Genomic DNA, 23,511 nt, shown 5'->3' on the forward strand with positions numbered 1-23,511 from the left:
AACAGCTCTTATCAAGTTTATCAGTAACCTCTGCAGTCTTTTCCCTAAACTCCAGATCACTGTATCTACCTGACTAGTTGACTTTTCTTGGAGTTCTAATAAGTGTCTCAGTTTTAACCTGTTTAAAACAGAATTCTTTGGCCTCTAAACCTAGACTTCCCTCACCGTTCCCAATTTTGGTAAGTGAAACCACCACATTCATCCTTACTAGGACCACAAAATTTGGAACTATCCTTGATAATTTTTCTAATACACTATATCAAATATATTGTTAAATCTATAAGCTCTAATTTAAAAGTACATTCCAAATCTCCAACTTTATCTCTTACTGCTCTTAATCTTCAATTATTCTAGCCCAGACTTACTTGCTGCCTTGCTGTTTCTGGAACACATCAGGCAAGCTTCCAGTTTAGGACCTTTGTATTGGCTGTCCACTCTGCCTGAAATGCCCCTTCCCTGCCCTAAGTCTATACCTCCTTCAAGTCTCTCTTCAGATATCATCTTCTCTGGGCACTCTGTTATAAATAGGACCCACCTCATTGTTTTTTATACCTCCTTACTCTGCTTTATTTTTTATGCCATTTACCACCACAGGACATAACATAATTATTGTCTTTCTTCATTATAAAGTAAATTCCATGAGTGCTGAGGTCTGGGTTTTTTTTAAAACTATGGTCTTGTATCAAGTATATCTTGTATCTGTTGATTTTTTTTTTAAGTAGATGATTATATCAGATTCAAATTTTTGACAGTTTTATTTCTCCCCTTCAATTCTTATAGCTTTCATTTGTTTTCTTTCCTTATAAAGTTGGCCAATACTTCAACTGATATTTTAAACATTAACACTGATAGTGAATATGTATCTTGTCTCTGATCTTAATGGGTTACATATAACATTTCTCTGTTAAATTTAATATTTGAGGTAGGCATTTTCCATGTAAATTTTACCAAGTTAGGAAGTTTCTATGATTTCCCACATTGCTGAGAATTTTGTTTTTATCATAGATAGGTTTTGAAACTATTTGCACAGGGATGAACATATGATATTTTTCCTTCAGTCTATTAATGCTTTTATTTGCAGTTATTTTTGATGTTGAAATCATCATTTTATTCCCGGGGGTGGGAGAATCCTAGTGAATCATTATGTATTGTATCCATCTTACACTGTTAAACTTGTTTAGTTCATATTTTATTTAGGATCTTTGCATCTGCATTCCTGTCTGAATGGGGCTTAGGTTTTCCTTTTATCATCATCTGGTTTTAGAGTCAAGATTAGAGATGCCCAGTAAAATTTGTTTGGCAGCTTGTCTATTGTCTGTGAAAACAAGTGTATAAGATTAGAACAAACTATTCTTTTATATTTTGATATAATTCACCTGTAAAATTATCTTACTCTTAGCTTGGGCATTAATTTTGAAGGGAGTTCTTTGACTGCCATTTCTATTAATTTAATGGATATTGATCTATTTAATTTTTTCCTTCCTCTCAGTGTATTAATATTTTATATTTTTTCTAATGATTTATGTATTTACTCTAGGTTCTTAAACATTTTAATCGTAATTTTTAAATGCTTATATTTGTTTTTTCTTTTGCATTATTATTTATCCATATTTTATCATTTTTGTAGGAATCAGCCTTGCCAGAAATCTGTCGATTTAATTAATTTTTTCAGAGAACCACCTTTCTCTGTTATTAATTTTATCACTTTTTATTTATAATTGTCATTAATTTCTGTCATTATCTTTATTATTTTATTTATTTTTCCTTATCTAGATTTTCTCCGTTGCTCTTTTTTCCAATTACCAGGGTTGCTTCATCTTTTTTAAATGTTTGTTTTATGCTATTTTAGAGTAATACATGGTTATTATAAAAATTAGACAATAAGAAAAAATAAAAAGACAGGTGATGTCAGAGAACCCAGCAGCAGCAGGGGAAGGAGTGCACATGACTCTGGCCTCCTGACTGCAGAAGCACCTACAGCCACAGGCAAATGAGCAATAGCAGCAGTGGGGCTTGGAACCCTTCCCCTCAAGCCGCCTGGGCACCCATGACCCTGGCCCCTGGCCCATTCACAGTGTTGGAGTCTGTGAACCTTACAAAACTCGACATGGTATAGGTGCCTGTGTGACCCTGGCTTCCCCACCACTGTCCCTCTCCCTGCACAGCAGAGCCCATGTCTCAGGGGATCCAGGATGCAAGGGTAGAGGCCACCATCCCAGTGATGACAGGGGCTCTGGCAGAAGCAAGGCAGCAATGACCCTGGAGGTGCAGGAAGCAACAAGGAAGGCAAAGAGCCACACCTCTTACAGACATTGTGGAGGCTGGAAAATGCCAACTCACAAATATAAAAGAAGCAGCTCAGGTAAGAGGAACCAAAAGCTTCTGTGATAGCACCGCCTACCAGAAAACAAAAGAAAGGACTCTTAACTCCTAACGTGTCCTAACGTGTCATTTAACTTTGAATGTGCTGACAGAGGAACCATTCTTCAAGCAACATGAAAATCCACAGTACAGTACATCACAAAAAAGAAAATGACAATTCTCTAGAAACCACACTTAAAGTCACAGAATATTGCAATCTACGTGATAGAGAATTAAAAATAACTGTCATGAAGAAACGCAATAAAATACAAGAAAACACAGAAAGGCAGTTTAATGAGCTCAGGAATAAAATTAATGAACAAAAGGAATACTTTATCAAAGAGATTGAAACTCTGAAAAGGAAACAAACAAATTCTGGAGCTGGAGAACTCAGTAAACGAGATGAAGAATGCATTAGAAAGCATTGGAAATAGAGCAGACCATATGGAAGAGAGAGTTAGCTCAAAGATAGAAATCTAGAAATGATATAAGTACAAGAAAAAAAGAGATCAAGATATGTAAAAAAAATGAGGAAATCCTATGAGAGCTATCTGACCTTTTAAGAAGGGCAACATTAGGATAATGGGTATCCCAGAAAGAGAAGAGAGGGAGGAAGATGCAGAGAGATTATTTAAAGAAATAATAGCTGAGAACTTCCCAAACTTGGGGAAGGAACTGGATATACAAGTCCATGATGCTAAGAGAAAACCTAAATTACCTCAATGCAAAAAGACCTTTTTTGAGACCCATGATGTTGAAATTGTCAAAAGTCAATGTCAAAGAAAGAGTTGTAAAAGCAGCCAGGAAAAGAAGGATGGTGACCTACAAAGGAACCCCCATTAGGCTATCAGCAGATTTCTCAGCAGAAACCCCGAAGGACAGGATGGAGTGGAATGATACTCTCAAAATACTGAAAGATAAAACTGTCAGCCAAGAATACTCCATCCAGGAAAGTTATCCTTCATATATGAAGGAGAAATAAAGGCTTTCCCAGACAAAAGCTGAGGGAGTTCATCACCACTAGACCTGCATTACAGGCAATGTTGAAAGGACCTCTTCTACCTGAAACAAAAACAGCAAAAGTACACAAAACTTTGAGCAAGGTGATGTAGAGAACCAGAAAATTGCAACTCTTCATCAAAATAGCTTTTAAAACACTTCAGTAGCCTTTTAAACACTTCAATATCCACAAATCAACCAATGTGATACACCACATTAATGAAATGAAGGATAAAAACCATATGATCTTCTCAATAGACACAGGAAAAAACACGTAAGAAGATTCAACACCCACTTACGATAAAAACTTTCAATAAAGTTTTTGAAATAGATAGGAGAGATGTACCTCAACATAATAAAGGCCATATATGACAAACCTGCAGCTAACATCGTACTCAATGGTGAAAAATTGAAAGCTGTCCCTCTAAGATCAGGGTCGAGTTTGGCCTATGGTGTGTAGACATAAATGACATTAGTCAGTGTATGTAGTCAGGAAACCACTCGATATATCAACCAGAGATTGTAATCAATTATAAATGCGTTGAATGACTGGAAGAGCAATGGAAATGAGAGGGGATACTCCCCGCTAACGTGATGGAGGTTGTCATTACCATACCACAACTGCTTAGCAGGAACTCAGGAGCCTGCGCTCCCGTTAATGCTGCTGAAATTGCTACTGCTGCTGCCTTTTGTAACAAATGCAGTAGTATCTTTCATAACTTCAGTATCTCTGCTTTCCTTTTTTTATGCTTGATCTCTGTGTCTAAGAAGGACGTTTAAAATATCCCTATATTTCTGTCATTTCTTTATAAAAAGGCAATACCTATATTTTGAGATAGTATTGTTTGGTACATACATGTGATTAATTGTTATCTTGCTTAATTTTCCCTTTTATCAATGTATCGTATCTTTATTCCCTATCATGTTTTGGCTTGATTTACATTTGTCGTCTATTAAGATTTCTATCTTAGCTTTATTTTGATACATACTTGGCTAGCACATATTTTTTACCCATTTTAAAAAGCCTCTGTATGTCTTAATTTTAAGGAAAGTTTTGGTAGTTTTTGTAATACATTTTTTTAATCCAAACTGAGTACTTCTGTATTTTAATTGACACAATTAACCAACTTATATTTACTTTTTTAGTCTTAATAAGGATTATATTTGCCATCTTATTTCATATTTTCCATCTATCCATTTTGAACAAAGTGGTGGTTAGGGGTGCTGACCCTCCTCGGAGTTGAAAATCCGAGTAAAACTTTACACTTGGCTCTCTGTATCCGTGATTCATACATATACCTGGTTCCATGTTCGCAGATCCAACCAACTGCAGATCATGTAGTACTGAAGTTTACTATTGAAAAAACTCCACCTATAAATGGACCCACGCAGTTCAAATCCATGTTGTTAAAGACTCAACTTATTTTGAATTAAAGACTCAACTTTTATTCTGCTGATTTAAAAGCTATACATTTTATTTTTGTTAATATGGCCCATATAGCATAAAGCCCATACTCATGTTCATTTTCCTCTATTGATTTCTTGGACTTATCAGTATCTATATATTCCTCCTTAACAATATAAATATGCCCTCATACATCTTTACTCCTTCCTCCATTCTTTACTTTATTAATATTGTACTACAGTGTAGCCCTAACTTGCTCTAAATGTTCTTTTTAAATGTTTTTTGGTCCTAGCTTTGTTAGCCAAAAAAATTAAAGATATTTGATCACCTTTAATTCACATACATCTTACAGAATCCTCCTGAATTTATGTCTCTTCTCACTTAAAATGACAACTGCCCCTTCAATATTTCTATACTCTTCTCTACATTATATATATATACAGATATATATATATATACACACACACATACACATACTATACACATATATATGATTATTCATGTATGTATATGTTCATGTGTATATACATTGTATATATATACACACATATATACATATATATACACTCAATTTGTTGTATAATAGGTTGATCAATCAATAGATCCTTACCTTTTAGAACATAAGCTTCTTGAAGGCAGGGTTTTTCTTTTTCTTTTTTGAGTTTTTATTTATTTATTTATTTATTTTTTGGCTGCATTGGGTCTTTGTTGCTGTGTGCAGGCTTTCTCTAGTTGTGGCGAGCAGGGGCTACTCTTCATTGCGGTGCGTGGGTTTCTCATTGTAGTGGCTTCTCTTGTTGCAGAGCACAGGCTCTAGGCACACAGGCTTCAGTGATTGCAGCACACAGGCTCAGTAGTTGCGGCATGTGGGTCCTAGAGCACACGGGCTTCAGTAGTTGCGGCATGTGGGCTCAGTAGTTGTGGCACACAGGCTCTAGGGTGCGTGGGCTTCAGTAGTTGTGGCAGACGGGCTCAGTAGTTGTGGCTCGTGAGCTCTAGAGTGCAGGCTCAGTAGTTGTGGCATGCGGGCTTAGTTGTTCTGCGGCATGTGGGAGCTTCCCAGACCAGGGCTCGGACCCATGTCCTGGCAGGCGGATTCTTAACCACTGTGCCACCAGGGCAGGGGTTTTTAATCTGCTTTATTTTGCTGCTGTATCACTAGAACCTCACAGATACTTGGTACTTGATAAATATTTGTTGAATAAATGGCTGAAATTGAGTATTTACTTTAAGAGTGATTTTAAAGTGAGTCATTGTGTGGCAAACCTTCTGAGACCTTGTGTGACTGAGAAATATTTTATTACATGCTCACAGTGAAATAATAAGTAGGCTGGACATAAATTTCTACATATAATCTTTTCTTTCAATATTTTAAAAATATTTCATTCTCCTGAAATCAGTGTTGCTGGTGAGAAATCTGATGTCAATCTGATTTTCATTCGTATTGTATTGATCTGCTGCTCCTTCCTGGAAGTTTTTAGAATTTTCTTTTTGCTTTTCATGATTTTAAGTTTTATTTTAATGTGTGCAGTGAGATTTTCCCCTTATGTTTCTTGTTTTGCACTCTTAACCCTTTACATACCTGGTCTTTAAACTTCATTTCTGAGAAGAGTCTCTTCATAATTTCCTCATACATTTCTGTGGCACAGAATGCTAATAGTCCTACTATAAATGTTTTTTTTTTCTTTCCCCCATGCACACTGCTAAACCACAATTTTCAGGTGGCTAGGTGGTTAGGTGAGTTTTGGCCAATGGAGTATGGGCAGAAGCGACGTGTGGCACCTCCAGGCCTGGCCTCTAAACTATCTCACATGAGTCTTCTCATTCTCTTTCTTCACTCATTATCTGGCTGGAAACAAAGGATCTGGCAGCAGACTTTGAAGATCGAGAAGGGGAAGGAATCACTGTATATAGTAGGAGCCCGAGTCCCTAAATGGCTTTCAGGAGAAGAGCTAACTCCACCCCTTTGGTCTATAGTTTTTTTCACTTGTATTCTGTTAGGCCACTGAGGTTTGGGGTGGTTTTTTATAGCAGAAGACACTGCTTTCCCTTCCCAATACAATCCTCTTTTCTTTTTTTTCTTATTTTGGTGCATCTGTTGGCAATTCTACCTGTATCCTCCATGTCTCTTTGCCCTTCTTATATATTTTCTGCTTCTTTATATTTCTGTTTTCTGGGAAAATTCTTCATTATGATTTCCCACATCACTGAATTACTACTATTCAGCTGCATCCATCCTCTGTTCCATCTGTTGTGCGCCTGATTTCAAATATTATATTTTTAATTCCTAACATTTCCACTTGGATCGTTTTTTAGTATAAATTTTTGTTTCTCTTTTATTTAGATTGCTAGTGTCTTTCATTATATCTTTAAGAATGTTTGAATGTATGTATCTGTATAAATAGATACATACAAAATTCTTGGTCTTTCTGTTATAATAATTGTATTTCATTTGGTATATGGTGTTCAGCTCATATCTGGTGAGTTTCAAAGGAGAGGTGAGGATATGCTCCTGGAGAACCCAAAGCACTCCAAAACTGCTGTTTCTACTTCTCTTTGTTGCCACTTCATCAGGACGCTTCACTGTTCACAAAAACAATATTGGAAAAAGGCAGTTTCCACAAGTCCTGGGAGCGTAGAGCGGAGGATGATGAGAGGCAGAGGGTCATGGCTGGGGGGAAGAGTCAATGCCAGCAGGCAGTTGGTAACCCCATCTGTTTTGTATTTTGCACTGGTCTGATATCTCTCTTGACAACGGCAGCCTGGACTACTGCTCCTGATCTCAATGGGAAATGGGCAGGTAAAGGTAACTAGGGAGAAAAGGGGAGAACTTAGAAGCCTACTTCTAACCTATCTCCTCACCACCATCCTGCCCTTTATTGCCCTCTGCCCTGAGCTGCAGTCACTCGCCTCCACGCACACTCGCACACTCTCACAGTGACACCATCTGAAGTCAGCCTTCCATTTTACTGGGACTATCTCACATTTTGTTTCCTTTTTTATTGGTTTTAGTTCCTCTGATTGATGTTTCTCTCTAACTTGTACAGTTTCTCCAGGGTTACTTTTGAAGAGGTGTCTAGCAGTCCATGTTATTCACCATCTTAACAGGAAATGGAAGTGAATTAACACTTAAAGAGTGTGTTGAATGATCCCAATTTTGTAAAAATATTTGCCTCTCTACTCTATATTTGAATACAGTTGTATAGGATGATAATATTCTCCTTTTTAAAAAACTGCTTTTTTCTAGGCGTTGTATTTGGGGTGTTATTTTATTTTCCCCTTTGTAATTTTCTCTGTTGTTCTGACTACTTATAATGTGTGTTTATCATTTTTATGAAAGCAGAGTTACCCTTCTTAAAAGAAAGAAAAGGCTTAAGTGATGAATAAGTTGTGTTTTGTAATGTCATTTAAAGTTCTCCCATTATGGTCATCTTATTTAAGAAATTATCTTAGGTTTGTGTTGAGCAATATGCATTTGAGTTTCTAAATAAATATTGGCTGGTAGCTACTATTTCCAAAATTTCTTTTACTTCCAATTTCACAAAAATGTTATCAACTATTTTTCATCTTTTGCTTCAATTCATCGTATTTTGAGCCCTTTCCATGTGCTGAAAAGTGTTAGCAAAAAGATGACATGAAGAATATAACATCATTCCTTGAAGAAGTCCTGGACAAATGGGAAAGATATTTGCATAGACCACTAATTGTACTTAATAAGAATAAAGGAAAACATTCTATGATAGTGTGATAAACAGTGTTCTATATTAGTCAAAGAAAGAAAACCCTAATTGTGATTGCAAGGTATTTGTTCATATATGACAGAAGTTGTAAGATTTGAGCATACAGAGGAGACAAGGAAGAATGACATCATAAATAGAGGGGAGAGTATGAGGAAAGGCATGCAAAGGTTAAAGATGATCATATGTTCAGAGTTGGTGGGGCTGGTAGCACTGTTTTCAGGGGAAAGTGGTGAGAAGGAAGCTGCACAGGTAAGAATCATATTATAAGGGGCCTTGGATATTTTGATAAGGAATTTGATCTTTATTCATATTAATGATGGCAGCCAACATATGTATATTTTATTGACTTAAAAGGATCTAGAAAGATTGGAGGAGGAGGATAGGGAAGTTGTTAGGCTGGTAATGTGTTATTTATTCAGTCATTTAACAGTTTATTAAGTGCCTGCTGTCCTCCAGGTACTATTCTAGGCACAAGATATGCAGTTGTGAGCAAAATAGAGACAAATTCGTGACCTCATGAAGTTTATATTTTAGTGGCAGAGAGAGAAGATAAATTAGTAAAATAGTATATTAGATAGTGGTAGATAGTCAGAATGAAAATTATAGAAAGTATTTGGGAAGCACTTTGTGGTATTTTTTAAAATAAGGTGTAGTAACCTGAACAGTGGTGCCTCAAATATGTTTACAGCTTAGTCCCCAGAAATCGTGAATATATTACCTTACATGGGAAAATGTACTTTGCAGATGTAATTAAGTTAGGGATTTTCAGATGGGAAGATTACTGTGAATTGTCCAGGTTGGAGCCAGGAAACACTCTCAGCAACTAAAGGACATCCACAGTTCCTTTTCAAGTGCTGCCCCCCCACCATAGGCAGTTCACAGCAGGGCTATTTACTGTCTTCCAGGACAGCAGGAGCACTTATCTCTGACTTTTAAGCCCCCTTCAGTAAGCTCTGATGGAGTCTTATATAACGTAATTTAGTCAAAGGAGAGACTATTCCTGTACTCAAAGGGAGAGGGGTTTATATAAGGCATGGAATCTTGGGGGCCAACTTAAGCTTCTGTCTATTGCATTGTGTTAAAATGGTCTTCAGGGGAACAAAGATGACATCAGATAGCCCAATCAGAAGGCTATTGCAATTTCCAGGCCACAGTTGATAGTAGCTGGGCCAGGGTGGTACAATGGAGGTGGTAAGAAGAAGTGGTCAGATTCTGGATATATTTTGAGGTTTGATCTATTTTGAAGATAGAGCAGAAAGGATTTTATAACAGATCATATGTGGGAAAGAGAAAGGAGTCAAGGATGACTCCAAGGTTTTGGGCCTGAGCAATTGAAAAATGAAGTTGCCATTTACTGAGTTGGAGAATACATCAAAAGGAGCAGGTGGGGGAAAGGACAGTGACACTAGGAGTTTAGTTTGGGACATAACAAATTCAAAATGCCTATTAAGACATCCAGGTACAGATGGGGAATAGGTAGTTGCTGCATCTGGAGTTCAGGGAGAGATGCAGATTAGATGTATGAGTTTGAGCATTATCACCATATAGATGCTATTTAAAGGCATGACAGTGAATGGAACAGCAGAGGGAGTGAGATAGAGAAGACATCTAAGGACTGAATTCTGAGACAGTTCAACTCCATTCTGGGTTGGGGAGATGAGGAGAGACCTGCAAATGATCCTGAGAAGGAACAGTAAAGTGAAATGGGAGACTAAAGACAGACCAGTTTAGCGTTCTCAAAGGCCAGTGAAGAAAGTACACCAAGAAGTAGGAATGGGAGCATCTGTGGCAAATGCTACTGATGGGTCAATTGCACGTAGCAATGTACAGTTCACTGGTGATGGTAGTAAGAGATGTTTTAGGAAGCATGTCAGGGGTAAAAGGTACACATTTGAGAATGCTGACTGGCCAGTATCCTCCAGGAATCTTTACCAGACTCCTTAAATCTACATGTTCTGTGCCACCACAGCACCCAGTTCTTACCATTTTCATTGTAAAGTGTTTGTATTAAACTTACCATGTTACAGCTGTGTACCTATCTTTCTCCCTCCCTTGGTAGTAAGTGCCTTGAAGCTAAGCTGTTTCTTTTAAATCGGCATCTTTAACTCCTTGTAGGCCCTCAGTAAACAGGAATTGAAAGAAGTAATAAGCGAATGAAAGGCACTGATCTTTCATATTCCTTGAAAAAAATCCCTTTGCAATTCAAGACAATTGCACTCTTTGAAAAATGCTTGGCTGGTCATTCAGCACTTCTGAGGCAGCTCCACGACTTATAGTAAATGAAATACAGCTCTGCCTTAAAAAAATAAAAACAGAGCCACATATTGGAATAAAGAAGATTGATTGATCTTGTGGTTTGAGGAATGTCCCCAGAGTAAGTGATTTGGGGTGGGCTTCTTCCATCATATTGGTCTATGCTATTGTGATAAAATATAAGGAGACATGGCAGATGAAACTAACTGGTGATTCTGAATGAAATTATTCCACAAAGAAAAACTGGAATATTTCTGATCAAAAAGATAAGAGAAAACAGTTTTAGGTTCATTTTTCAAAGTTCCTTTTCATGATAAAAAGTTGAATATGAAAACAAGAAAATGATCCTGTTTGAGAGAAAGATAATGGGAAACTTTGACCCTTTCACTTCCATGTTTCCCAGTACATCTGTGCTATGTTATGAACAGCTCTTATTTTTGTTCAATGTTAGGATTGTTTCTGTTATTTCAGAACAAGAATACTAAACTTCTTAGAAAGACTGACAGCATAACACCCAAAACATTGATGTACACCTTAGGATAATAAAGGAAAAGAGTAATAATTTTCATAATTCCCACATAGTAGTTAACACATTATGCATTTCATTCTGCATATTTAATCGATGGCCTTCAGAGATTATTTATATGCTTGAATTACTTGAATAATAATAATAATGATAATAATACAGAAGCTGGCATTCACTGAACACCATCAGTATGCCAGATACAACATAACATTACAATGATGAACCAAACTGTATAGATTGAGAAAGTTGAGTAATTCATCAAAGATCACACAGCTCATAAGTAGTGGAACGAGGATTTAAGCCCAGGCATCTCAGGCTGTAGAACACAGTTTCTCAGTTTTGACACTGTTGACATTTAAGGCCAGAAACTTCTTTGTTGTGGATGCTGTTTTGTTCATGGTAGGATGCTGAGCAGCTTCCCTGGCCTCTACCCACTACATGCCAGTAGCATCTTCCAGTTGGGGCAACTAAAAATGTCTCCAGACATTTCCAAATGTTCCCTGGTGAGCAAAATCACCATCAGTTGAGAATCACTGCTCTGAATAAGAGCCCTAGCCACAGTGCTCTATGGTTTTCAGAGTAAACTTTTTAAATACAAAAGAATAGACATGGGATCCAGATGTAATCTTGAACCTTAATTTTCCTCAGTGATCCAGCCAGTTTTTAACATTGTAGCTCTTAGAGGTGAACTCAGTCCTTCAATCAACAGTATTCAAATGCCTGGCATTTATTGTCCATCTTCATTGGCCCTAGTGTGGGAAGGGGAGCTAGGATTCTACTTAATGTGTTATTCCTGCAGGAAGTGTAACCCCAGCCCAGTGGTGAAATGCTTTTAACAGAGTCTTATAGTTTCAGAGTTATATGTGTCATTAGATCCTCAGAAGGTATTTATTTCCACTTTCTCAGTCTGGGATATTTGTAGTGAAAGATCAGGAAAGTCCATAGATGACAAAACATTTAGGTGGTTGGGGAAACATCTTCCAGTCAGGCCTATAATAGAATATATTATTTTCCCAGCTTAAACAAATCTATAAAGTCCTTTCCTCTGCCAGCAAGCCCGGACAGTCCAGAGTACTTGGAAATCCTGTATCCTCTGCATTACCCAATTCGTATGTAGCTGGCAGGGGCAAGAATATCTCATAAACTTTTTGGAGTTGAAGCAGAAAGATAGTAACATAGTATCATAATCAGAGCTTTATCAATATGTAATAATAACAACAATAGCTGATATTGAGTGCTTACTATGGACCAGACACTCTGCTAAGCATTTCTTTAAACCTACTCAGCCATCCTATCTGCTGGGTATAGTCATATTTTACAGATGAAGAAACTAAAACACAGACTAAGTAAGTAACTTCCCAAAGTCATGCAAGCAATAATTGGCAGAATGGAAATTTGAATGGAGGCAGTATGACTCTAGCCACCACAACAGGGCTATACTGCTTCTAAAACATTACTGTTAATATACTGAATACTTTCATATACATGTGGGTACGTAAACAACACGTGCACTCACACACACACGCACTATCTCTATCTATCTATCTATAGAGAGAGAGGGAAAGAAAGAGGAGAAGAGAAAATAGAGTAGAAGAGAGAAGGTTAGGTATGCTCAAGTATAGCCATTCTACAAAACAATCTGCACTTACCTTGATCAGCAGTTGGTCAAATTAAGTATATATACCCCTTTTTTTAAATTAATTTTTATTGGAGTATAGTTGCTTTACAATGTTGTGTTAGTTTCTGCTGTGCAGCAAAGTGAATCAGTTATATGTATACATATATCCACTCTTTTAAATTTCCTTCCCATTTAGGTCACCAGAGAACACTGAGTAGCGTTCCCTGTGCTATACAATAGGTTCTCATTAGTTATCTATTTTATGTATAGTAGTGTATATATGTCAATACCAATCTCCCAATTCATCCCACCACCCCTCCTTCCCCCCTTGGTAGCTATAAGTCTGTTTTCTACATCAGTGACTCTTTCTGATTTGCAAATAAGTTCATCTGTACCATTTTGCTAGATTCCACATATAAGTGATATTATACAATATTTGTTTTTCTCTTTCTGACTTACTTCACTCTGTATGACAGTCACTAGGCCCATCTACATCTCTGCAAAAGTCATTATTTCATTCCTTTTTAAGGCTGAGTAATATTCCATTGTATGTATATGCCACATCTTCTTTATTTGTTCCTCTGACAATGGACATTTAGGTTGCATCCATGTCCTGGCTATTGTAAATAGTGTTGCAGTGAACATCAGGGTGCATGCATCCTTTCGAATTCTGGTGTTCTGCGGATATATGCCTAGGAGTGGGATTGCTGGGCCATGTGGTAGCTCTATTTTTAGTTTTTTAAGGAACCTCCATACTGTTCTCCATAGTGGCTGTACCAATTTACATTCCCACCAACAGTGTAGGAGGGTTCCCTTTTCTCCACACCCTCTCCAGCATTTACTGTTTGTAGATTTTTTGATGATGGCCATTCTGACCAGTGTGAGGTGATACCTCAAAACAACTGTACTACTCAAAGCAATCTACAGATTCAGTGCAATACCTATCAAATTACCAAGGGCATTTTTCACAGAATTAGGACAAAAAATTTTACATTTTGTATGGAAACACAGAAGACCCCAAATAGCAAAAGCAATCTTTTTTTTTTAATTTTTGAATTTTATTTTATATATTTTTTTATACAGCAGGTTCTTATTAGTTATCCATTTGCAAAAGCAATCTTGAGAAGAACGGAGCTGGAGGAATTAGGCTCCCTGACTTCAGACTATACTACAAAGCTACAGTAATCAAAACAGTATGGTACTGGCACAAAAACAGAAATATAGATCAATGGAACAGGATAGAAAGTTCAGAGATAAACCCACGCACCTATGGCCACCTAATCTATGACAAAGGAGGTAAGAATATACAATGGAGAAAAGAAATCCTCTTCATTAAGTGCTGCTGGGAAAACTGGACAGTTACATGTAAAAGAATGAAATTAGAACACTCCCTAACACCATACACAAAAATAAACTCAAAATGGATTAAAGACCTAAATGTAAGGCCAGACACTATAAAACTCTTAGAGGAAAATATAGGCAGAACACTCTTTGACATAAATCACAGCAAGATCCTTTTTGACCCACTGCCTAGAGTAGCGGTCCCCAACCTTTTTGGCACCAAGGACTGGTTTCGTGGAAGATAATTTTTCCCTGGACAGGGGGTGGGGATGGTTCAGGCAGTAATGCTAGCGATGGGGAGCAGCAGATGAAGCTTCACTCGCTCACCCGCTGCTCACCTCCTGCTGTGTGGCTCAGTTCCTAACAGGCCACGGACCGGTACCGGTCCACAGCCTGGGGGTTGGGGACCCTCGGCCTAGAGTAATGAAAATAAAAACAAAAAATAAACAAATGGGACCTAATTAAACTTAAAAGCTTTTGAACAGCAGAGGAAACCATAAACAAAACAAAAAGACACCCCTCAGAATGGGTGAAAATATTTGCAAACAAAGCAACTGACAAGGGACTAATTTCCAAAATATACAAACAGCTCATGCGGCTCAATATCAACAAAACAACCCGGGACTTCCCTGCTGGTCCAGTTGGTAAGACTCAGCGCTCCCAATGCAGGGGGCCCCAGTTCGATCCCTGGTCAGAGAACTAGATCCCGCATGCATTTTGCAACTAAGAGTTTGCATGCCACAACCAAAGGATCCCACATGCTGCAACTAAGAAGCCCACATGCCGCAACTAAGAAGTCTGCATGCTGCAACTAAAAGATCCCACATGCTGCAACTAAGACCTGGAGCAGCCAAGATAAATAAATAAGTAAATAAATAAATATTTAAACAAACAAAAACCAACCCAATCCAAAAATGGGCAGAAGACCTAAATAGACATTTCTCCAAAGAAGACATACAGATGGCCAACAAACACATGAAATAAGATGTTCAACATCACTAATTACTGGAGAAGTGCAAATATATACCCCTTTTGACCTAGCAGTCTCACCTGTGTGTGTGTGTGTGTGTGTGTGTGTGTTTGCATCCAAACAGATTCTTATGTAGGTCCATAGGGAAATACATGCAAGGATGTACATTGCAGTGTTGTTTTGAGATTGGGGAGTTGGAGGCAGTCTCAGTATTTATTGCTGAGCAAGTGGCTAGGTAAAATGTGGCATGCCCGTAGTAGCATGCAAGAGTAAGAAGTTTTCAACTAAATGTAGATATATACATGGATGGTTCAGAAAACATAGCACTGATTGAAAAATGAAACAAAATGAAGTTTAGTAAAAATATCATTTTCATAAATCTAAAATGCATGCACAGGCAACAAAAATGCCCTTTTTGCAAAATCATACAAACAAAAAGGATGTATGTTAGGTATATTAGAATAGTTTCCCTATGGAGGGAGGGGAATTGGAAACAAATGCAAATAAGATGGAAAAATAAATAAGAAGAGGGTGTCTTGCTGTGTCATATGATAACATGAATACCTCAACTGTCTGTACTTAAGTCCAAAAACAAAAGCAAAACAAAAATATTATCTAATACTGGGTTCCAAACTAATTGAATATGAAACATTGGAAAATTACTTCCCCAATGAAAATATAGTGGTGCATATTTTCTTGACTATAGCATCATTCTGGCATTTGTTTTACAAACGTGGGGAACCGTAGGGGCCTATAGAAGAGTGACTCACTACCTGGTTAGCTATCCCTTTAAATGCTTATCTTGTTCCACCCCTGGTGCTCCAAACGTATCTACTCTACCTATGCTATAAAGAGTACATAATCTACCTGTAAACTGCACAGAGCTTTGGATGCGGAAGTAGCTTCCATCTGATGAATTTACCTAGAAATTCCCTTCTAATTCTCTGCTTCAGTCATTCATCTCTGCTCTTCTTTCCCTGGCTCTTCAATCTAATTTCGTTGATCTTAATCATTAAGTTCTATGCTACTCATTAATGGTGTTCACCAAATATTTTTAGTTCTTCCCCATTCTGGGTACACAGAGCCATTTTCTGGCTTCCTTTGGGTTGGGTGGGACTGACCTGAACTGGCCAATGTGTCTGACCTTTCTTTGAAAGTGCAAGATCCTCCAAAGCTTTTTTCATCCGATACAACAACCAGCAAATTTTGCCTAAATCTCTGAGCAACTAAAACGCACATAGAGCCCATCCCACGCTAGACGTGTTATATGCGTTCCTAAGAAGTATTTCTTATCTTAAACCACTGAGATCTGGAGTGTTGCTTATTTTGCTGAAGTGTACCCTAATATAGCCTTACTGATAACAATTTCCAACAATTAAATCATGGGTAAAAATAATCACTTTGATCATAGGACTGTTTCTATTGTAGTATTAGTTGATATGGCTAATGAGTTTATACTTACTGAAAACTGGAACACATCAGCTTAGGCCACCTGATCAAGTCAGTGTTGATTGTCTTATATAGTATACCATGAGAGCATGAACTCAAGTCTAGATGGAGAATATTCTACATATTGCTCCTTACTGATTTAAGAGCCTTGTTCTTCCCATATACAAAAGACAGATTGATAAAAAAAAAAAAAGAGTGGTTCTTCTTAAAGTGTCATTAATCATTTCTGAGATTTTTAACAGACTTAACTGATTTATTTGTGGATAATTTTTAAAAATGTTTTCCCCCTTAAGAAAGAATATTAAGCCAACTAGCCTGTCCCTTTCTTTGCTAAATTTGTCAGAACGTGGCACCTGGTTCAATTTATCCAGTCTTGCCTTTTTTTCACCATGAATTTGCAATGTAGCAAGATTTTCACTATCATTAAGAGATTCTTTTATTCTCAGTTGAATGAAAAATAATTTGCAATTAATTTGACAGTTACAAATGAACATGTTCTCTTTTGTCTGAGAGGTCTGCATAAACACTGCTTTTGAGCAGTATCTTTAGTGAAGGAAAATGAAGCATAGCCTTTTAAATTAACATGCCAAGAGGGACCGAAAACTTACCATTACCTAGTTGGCATTGCAAAGACACCAGGTATATAGATGTGCAGTATGTATTTGTTGACTCTTTAACAAGAGTCAGGTAGAGTCAATTGAATACTTTTAACATGTATCCTCTAAAGATGGTGTGTATGTATGATTATGTAATGGGTAGTAAGTGTGGTATTTACTGTTAGGTTCAGTGTGCTTCAGAGAACCTTGTCACTCCTCCATGAGAAAGTGAAAACTCTGCCCCTTCCTGAAACCCGGTGGGGTTTTTTCTGACTGCTGTATCTAATCAAATATGACAACAGTGATACTTATGGTTACACAGCAGTTGGGTTGAAAATCCTCAAGGTTTGCTTGTCATGTTATAAATGTAGATCTTCAAATTTTTGTACCTATGACCTATTCTTTGGAGAAAAGAAACTGTGTATGTATGTATGGGTGCTCATAGGAAAATACTCATGGATCTTCATGACCCCTATCCACTGATAATAAACAGCAAGGATTTTAGAAAAACGCTTCTAAGCTTCTGTTGTAGTCTATCCTATAATATTTCATCTTTTTTTTTTTTTTTGATGGTGGTGGGTGGGAAGGGTTGGGGATAAAGCTGAAATTTAGAGACTATGCTTTCTTTTATCTGATAGTCCCAAAGGATCCCATAAAACGGCAAGTTTAGAGCAAAAAATAACCCAGATTGTGTGTCAGACCTGTGTATGGATAACACTTGCTAGCTCTATGACTTTTGAACAAGGGCCAAATGAACCAGTACTTACTTTTACAGATGAGTAATCTGAGGTCGAAGAGGTGAACTGACTTTCCCAAGGTCATTTATCAGTTCTTCTAAATTCAAATCAGGTGTTCTGTCAATTATACCATGCTGTTCTGTTGTAAAGGTATTTGTTTACACTAAGGAGAGGGAAGGAGAATAAGAAAAACATTTATCAATTGCTTAGAAGAACACCAGTGCATATCATCCAGTTTAATCCTTACAAAGACCCTTTGGAGTTGGTGCTGGTGTTAGTAAACCGTTGAACACTTGAATTAGCTGAGATTACTAAAGCTAGCTCAAAGTCACAGATAACATGTATAAGAGGCAACGTTTACATTTATTCTTGAGTCATTATGTACCTATTTGCCATCAGATCATTGTACCATATTCTTTGTTTTTTGTTTGTTTGTTTGTTTGTTTTTTAACATCTTTACTGGAGTATAATTGCTTTACAATGGTGTGTTAGTTTCTGCTTTATAACAGAGTGAATCAGCTATATGTATACATATATCCCCATATCCCCTCCCTCCCACCCTCCCTATCCCACCCCTCTAGGTGGTCACAAAGCACCGAGCTGATCTCCCTGTGCTATGCGGCTGCTCACATGTACCATATTCTTGATTGAATTTATTTTACTTCCCTTGACGTTTATTTAAAAACTTGGGATCTTTTTCATTTTTTCATTGCTTTTCAGATTAAAAGTTTTCTTCCTCTTCTCTCTCTAAACTTAAATTAATTTTGGTATTCTTTGCTTTATATAGTTCTGTAATTAAAAATACATCTTAAGTGTCATGTCTTTCTAAAAATCATGAAAAGTTATTTCGTTTGAAGTTTCTGAAAAGACAAAGCCTTAACTGAAAATTACTTTTCATCCATCTTGCTGCTCTGTATTCTTTACCTCCAGCCTTTCTGTTTGACTTTGCAGAAAGAATCTAGCTCTTAGCATTGAAAGGGCAAAGCTCCCCTCTGAGGACCACTCCCCAGTGCCTTCATACCTTAGTACCAGAGAATCATTCTGGCAGACCTCAAACAAAAATCAACCCCATAGTGATATGGGGAAACTGGGCTATGAATTAAGCTACAAATCCTCCTGTAAAAGCTTGGCTATTGATTATACATTATGGACATCCAGGAATATGATCTGCATTCCATCCATTCCCTTACTTTATGGGAAGAAGAGAGATGAAATTCTAGATATCAAAGACCACCAGGAGCATAACTTCTGAATTTAATTAATTTTAATCATGAAAATACTTGATGAAATTTAGTAGAAGACATAATGGAGGAATAATGACTTCCAACTCCACTTAAAGTGAGTTATTGATAACAGCTCTTGGGTACTTTAAAAATAAAATAAAATAAAAAGTTCATATTGCAAGGTGGATTTATTAAAAGAATACATGGTTTGAAGACACACAGATCTGGTTTTGGTGAACAGGTGGTTCAGTGTTTTTGAAACTCAGCTTCCTTATCTATCACATAGGATGACAAATCTACCTCACCAGGTTTTGATTAGAATAAAAAGAGATAATGCTTTTAAAAGATTTGACATATGCTTACTAATGTATAATAAGTACTCAGTAATTTCTAAAAAATAATATTACAAATATAAGTTAGATTTGAAAGCCCCAGTTTTAAATATATTGACAGGAATCATGAACTGAAATGTCTTGACTTCCCTGGTGGTCCAGTGGTTGACGCCGCACTTCCACTACAGGGGGCACAGGTTCTGTCCCTGGTCGGGGAACTAAGATCCTGCACAGCGAGACCAAAAAAAAAAAAAAAAAAAAAAAAATCACAGACTGAAATGTGTCCATTGGCTAGGAGGATCAAGTGAATGCTTAAGGTGGCTGAGTATAATACAGGAGGGAGTCAAGGGGTCTGTGGAGACCTGAAAAGAGATTTGCCGACTCAGGGTTTTCCAGTTCAGTTTTTAAGAGAAGCTCTGTACTAACTAAACAAAGTGTGTGTGCTTTGTTTGCATCCCACTGACCACCAGCTCAATGCCCATGATGTACAGAAGTATTAAAGATAAAATTCCTACTTCTCCCTAAGTCTAAGCAGTCTTTTTAAAAAACAAAACACTTTTCTATTTTCTACCTAGTTAAATATATAGAAAACCAGTTTCCAGCAACACGTCAGACTCTCATTAGAAATAGATAGTAATATGAGATTAAATATATCAAAATAAAAATTTCATTTTTTGTAAGTTTAAAAAAACCCCAAAATTCCAGGTACTAGAAATTGAGATAATTTTAAAGTTTGGTATTAAATTAAATATGAGCTGATACTGCAGTGGCCCATAAAGTTTTCAGTGTTCCATATATGCTTTAGTAGGAGGATAGGTTTCTAACAGAAATGGGCACAAGATATGTGACCCAGAATCTCCAGGAGGAAAAGAAACTATAACTCTTAACATAAAGCAAAAGGATATCAAGAACTTTCCCATCTGACAAAATAGACTACAATACCTTTCACTAGTGCCCTGAGGATATTGTGAGGAAGCCTGCCATCTGTCCAAAGCCTTTGGTATGTTTCAGCCTCTAAAATCTATCCTTTTAAGTCACCACACTAACAGATTAAAAGATTAAGAGAGAAAAAACATAGTACATATAGGAAACTATCTGATCAAACATAATGCCCATTTATGATTAAGAAAAAAACTCTTAGTATACTACAAATAGATTGCCTTAACCTAGTAAAGGGAATCTACCAAAAAAAATGTAATGTTATTCAACATTGTAATGGAAGGCCTAACTATCCCAGTAAGAGAAGGAAAAAGTTTTTTAAATGTAAGAGAAAAGAAGAAATAAAAAGGAAGAAGTAAGATGGGCTTTATTCATACAGGGTAAAGTTATCTACACAGAAATTTCAATGACCTCTACCAATTATTAGAACTAAATAGAGAGTAGCAATGTTTGGGGTAAAATAATTGAAATAATTTATAACTCTCCTGTATACTGAATTAGCAACAGCCAATTTGAAGCTGTCATAATAAAAAGGTCCTATTTGTAATAGCAAAACATTTTAAGCACCTAGTAATAAATCTAACAAAAGTTGTGGAATATTTTATGGAGAAAATTACAAACATTATTGAAGCTAATGTATTAGGATTCTCCAGAGAAATAGAAGTAATGGAATACATATAGAAAGAGAAAGAGATTTATTATGAGGGATTGGCTCACCTGATTATAGAGGCTAAGCCCCACTATCTGTGGTGTGCAAGCTGGTGTTTCAAAAAAGCTGATGGTATAGTTCCACTCCTAGCCTAAGGGACTGAAACCTTATAGTGTAAGTCCCAGTGCAAGTCCCAAAGTTTGAGAAGTAGGAGCACAAATGCCTAAGGACAGAAGATGTATATTCCAGCTCAAGCAGAGAGCAAATTCATCTTACTTCATCTTTTTGTTCTGTTCAGGCTCTCAAGGTATTGGATGAAGCTCACCACATGGGTGAGGACACTCTTCTTTACTCAGACTACTAATTCAAATGCTAATGTCTTCTGAAAATTCCCTCACAGATACACCCAGAAATAATGTTTTACCAGCTATCTGGGCATCCCTTAGCCCACTCAAGTTAATGTGTAAAAGTAATCATCACGGGCCATAAAAGGAGACTTTTGTATCAGTTAGGGATTGTGTTCAGATGTTCATGACAGGAAACACTGAGTGAACTAATTTGAAAAAAAAGAAAGAAAAGGAAAATCTTTTACTCCTCTCCTATAAAATGAACCCTGGAGGTGGTTGATTTAGGGTGGTACAATAACTGCATAATGTTCTCTGGGACCTAGGCTTCCTTGAGCTTTCCACTCTGCCATCCTTAGTACGTGACCTTAATCATCCTCATAGTCAAAGGATGGCTGCTCAGTATCTCGTATAGCATAAGTTTGAAGAAAGGGAAGGATGAAGGGGAAAAATAGTGCCAGTGAAGTCTGACTTTTTCAAAGAGCTTTCCTAGAAATGTTGCCCAGCAACTTGCACTTATATTTTATTGGCCAGACCTATGTCACATGGCCCTCCTTACCTGCAAGGAGGCTGTGAAATGTAATTTTTCCCCTAAGGGTATTGCTACCCTGAACAAAATTGGAGTTTTGTTACTTAGGAAGAAGACAGTATGGATATTATACAGGAACCAGTGGTTATGCCACGCTCAGTAACTAGAAAACGATTCCTAGTTTATACATGTGAAGACTCACTACCAAAATGGTATTAATTCTGACCTAATTAATATATGAATTCAGTGTAATTTTAATTAAATTTATAATTGGATTTGTTTCATGGATATTGAAAAATTCACATGAGAGAGAACACTGCATAGTGATTAAGATCACAAACTCTGGAGCCAGACTGACTGGCTTCAAGTCCAGCCTCTGTCACTTATAAGCTCTGTGGCCTTGGGCAATTAATTAACCTCTCTGTGCTTCAGTCTCTTCATCCATAAAATGCAGTTGTTAATAGTAGTACCTCATGGTGTTGTTCGTTGTAAAGAACAAACGAGTTACTGTTTTTAAAGCACATTGAACAGAACCTCTCACATAATAAGTACATTGCATTTGGGAAACATATATTAACATATGAAATTAAAAAGAGCCAATGAGATCCAAGATAATTTTGAAGATGACTGAGTCCTATTACATATCACAAATTATTACAAAATGGTAGTAATTAACACAATGTATTATCAGTGCAGGGATAGACAGGCCAATGTAGTAGAATTAGAGAGCCCAGCAACTGACAGAAACACATCAGGGAACTTGGTGTATAACAGAAGTGGCAGTAAAACTCAGTGGGGAAAGAAGAATATTGTCAATAAATGCTGGTAGGGCAGTTGCTTCCCATATGGAAAAAATCATATCCTACTTACGGCATACTCAAAGATAAATCACAGCATACTCAAAGATAAATTTCATATGTGTTAAATAAATGTTTTTTTAAAAAGCAACCTTTGAAGTCATTAGATAAAAATGTTAGAGAATATCTCTGTGAGCTCCAGGTATGCAAAGATTTTTTAAGCAGAATAAACACAAACTGCCTAGGAAAAGACTGGTAATTTGACTACATGAGAATTTGAAACCTTTGTACAATTAAATAAAAACACTCTGAGAAAATAAAAGGTTAAACCACAAACTTGGAAAAGAAATGTGTGAAGCATATTACTGATAAATATTAATAACCACAATATATGAAGAACTCCTACAAAAATATAAGAAAAAATCAAACAACCCAAAAGAAAATAGGGGGGAAAATATATAATTAGGCTTTAGATAAGAGAACAGTGGTGGGTCTGTATTTCTCAGTATTTATGAAGAGATGCTAAGCAAATTACAGCAATGCAGTATCATTTCATATTCATCAGATTGGTAAAATTAGAAGATCTGATACTTCTTTTGGAGGGCAATATGCCAGTTTCTTGTTAAGTTGAAAATACACATACTCTACGGCGCAGCGATTCTTCTTCTAGGTATCTCTTGCAGGTAAAAATTTATGGAGGGAT

Source organism: Tursiops truncatus, chromosome X (genome assembly GCF_011762595.2).
Source record: "Tursiops truncatus isolate mTurTru1 chromosome X, mTurTru1.mat.Y, whole genome shotgun sequence".
Classification (NCBI taxonomy): Eukaryota; Metazoa; Chordata; class Mammalia; order Artiodactyla; family Delphinidae; genus Tursiops; species Tursiops truncatus.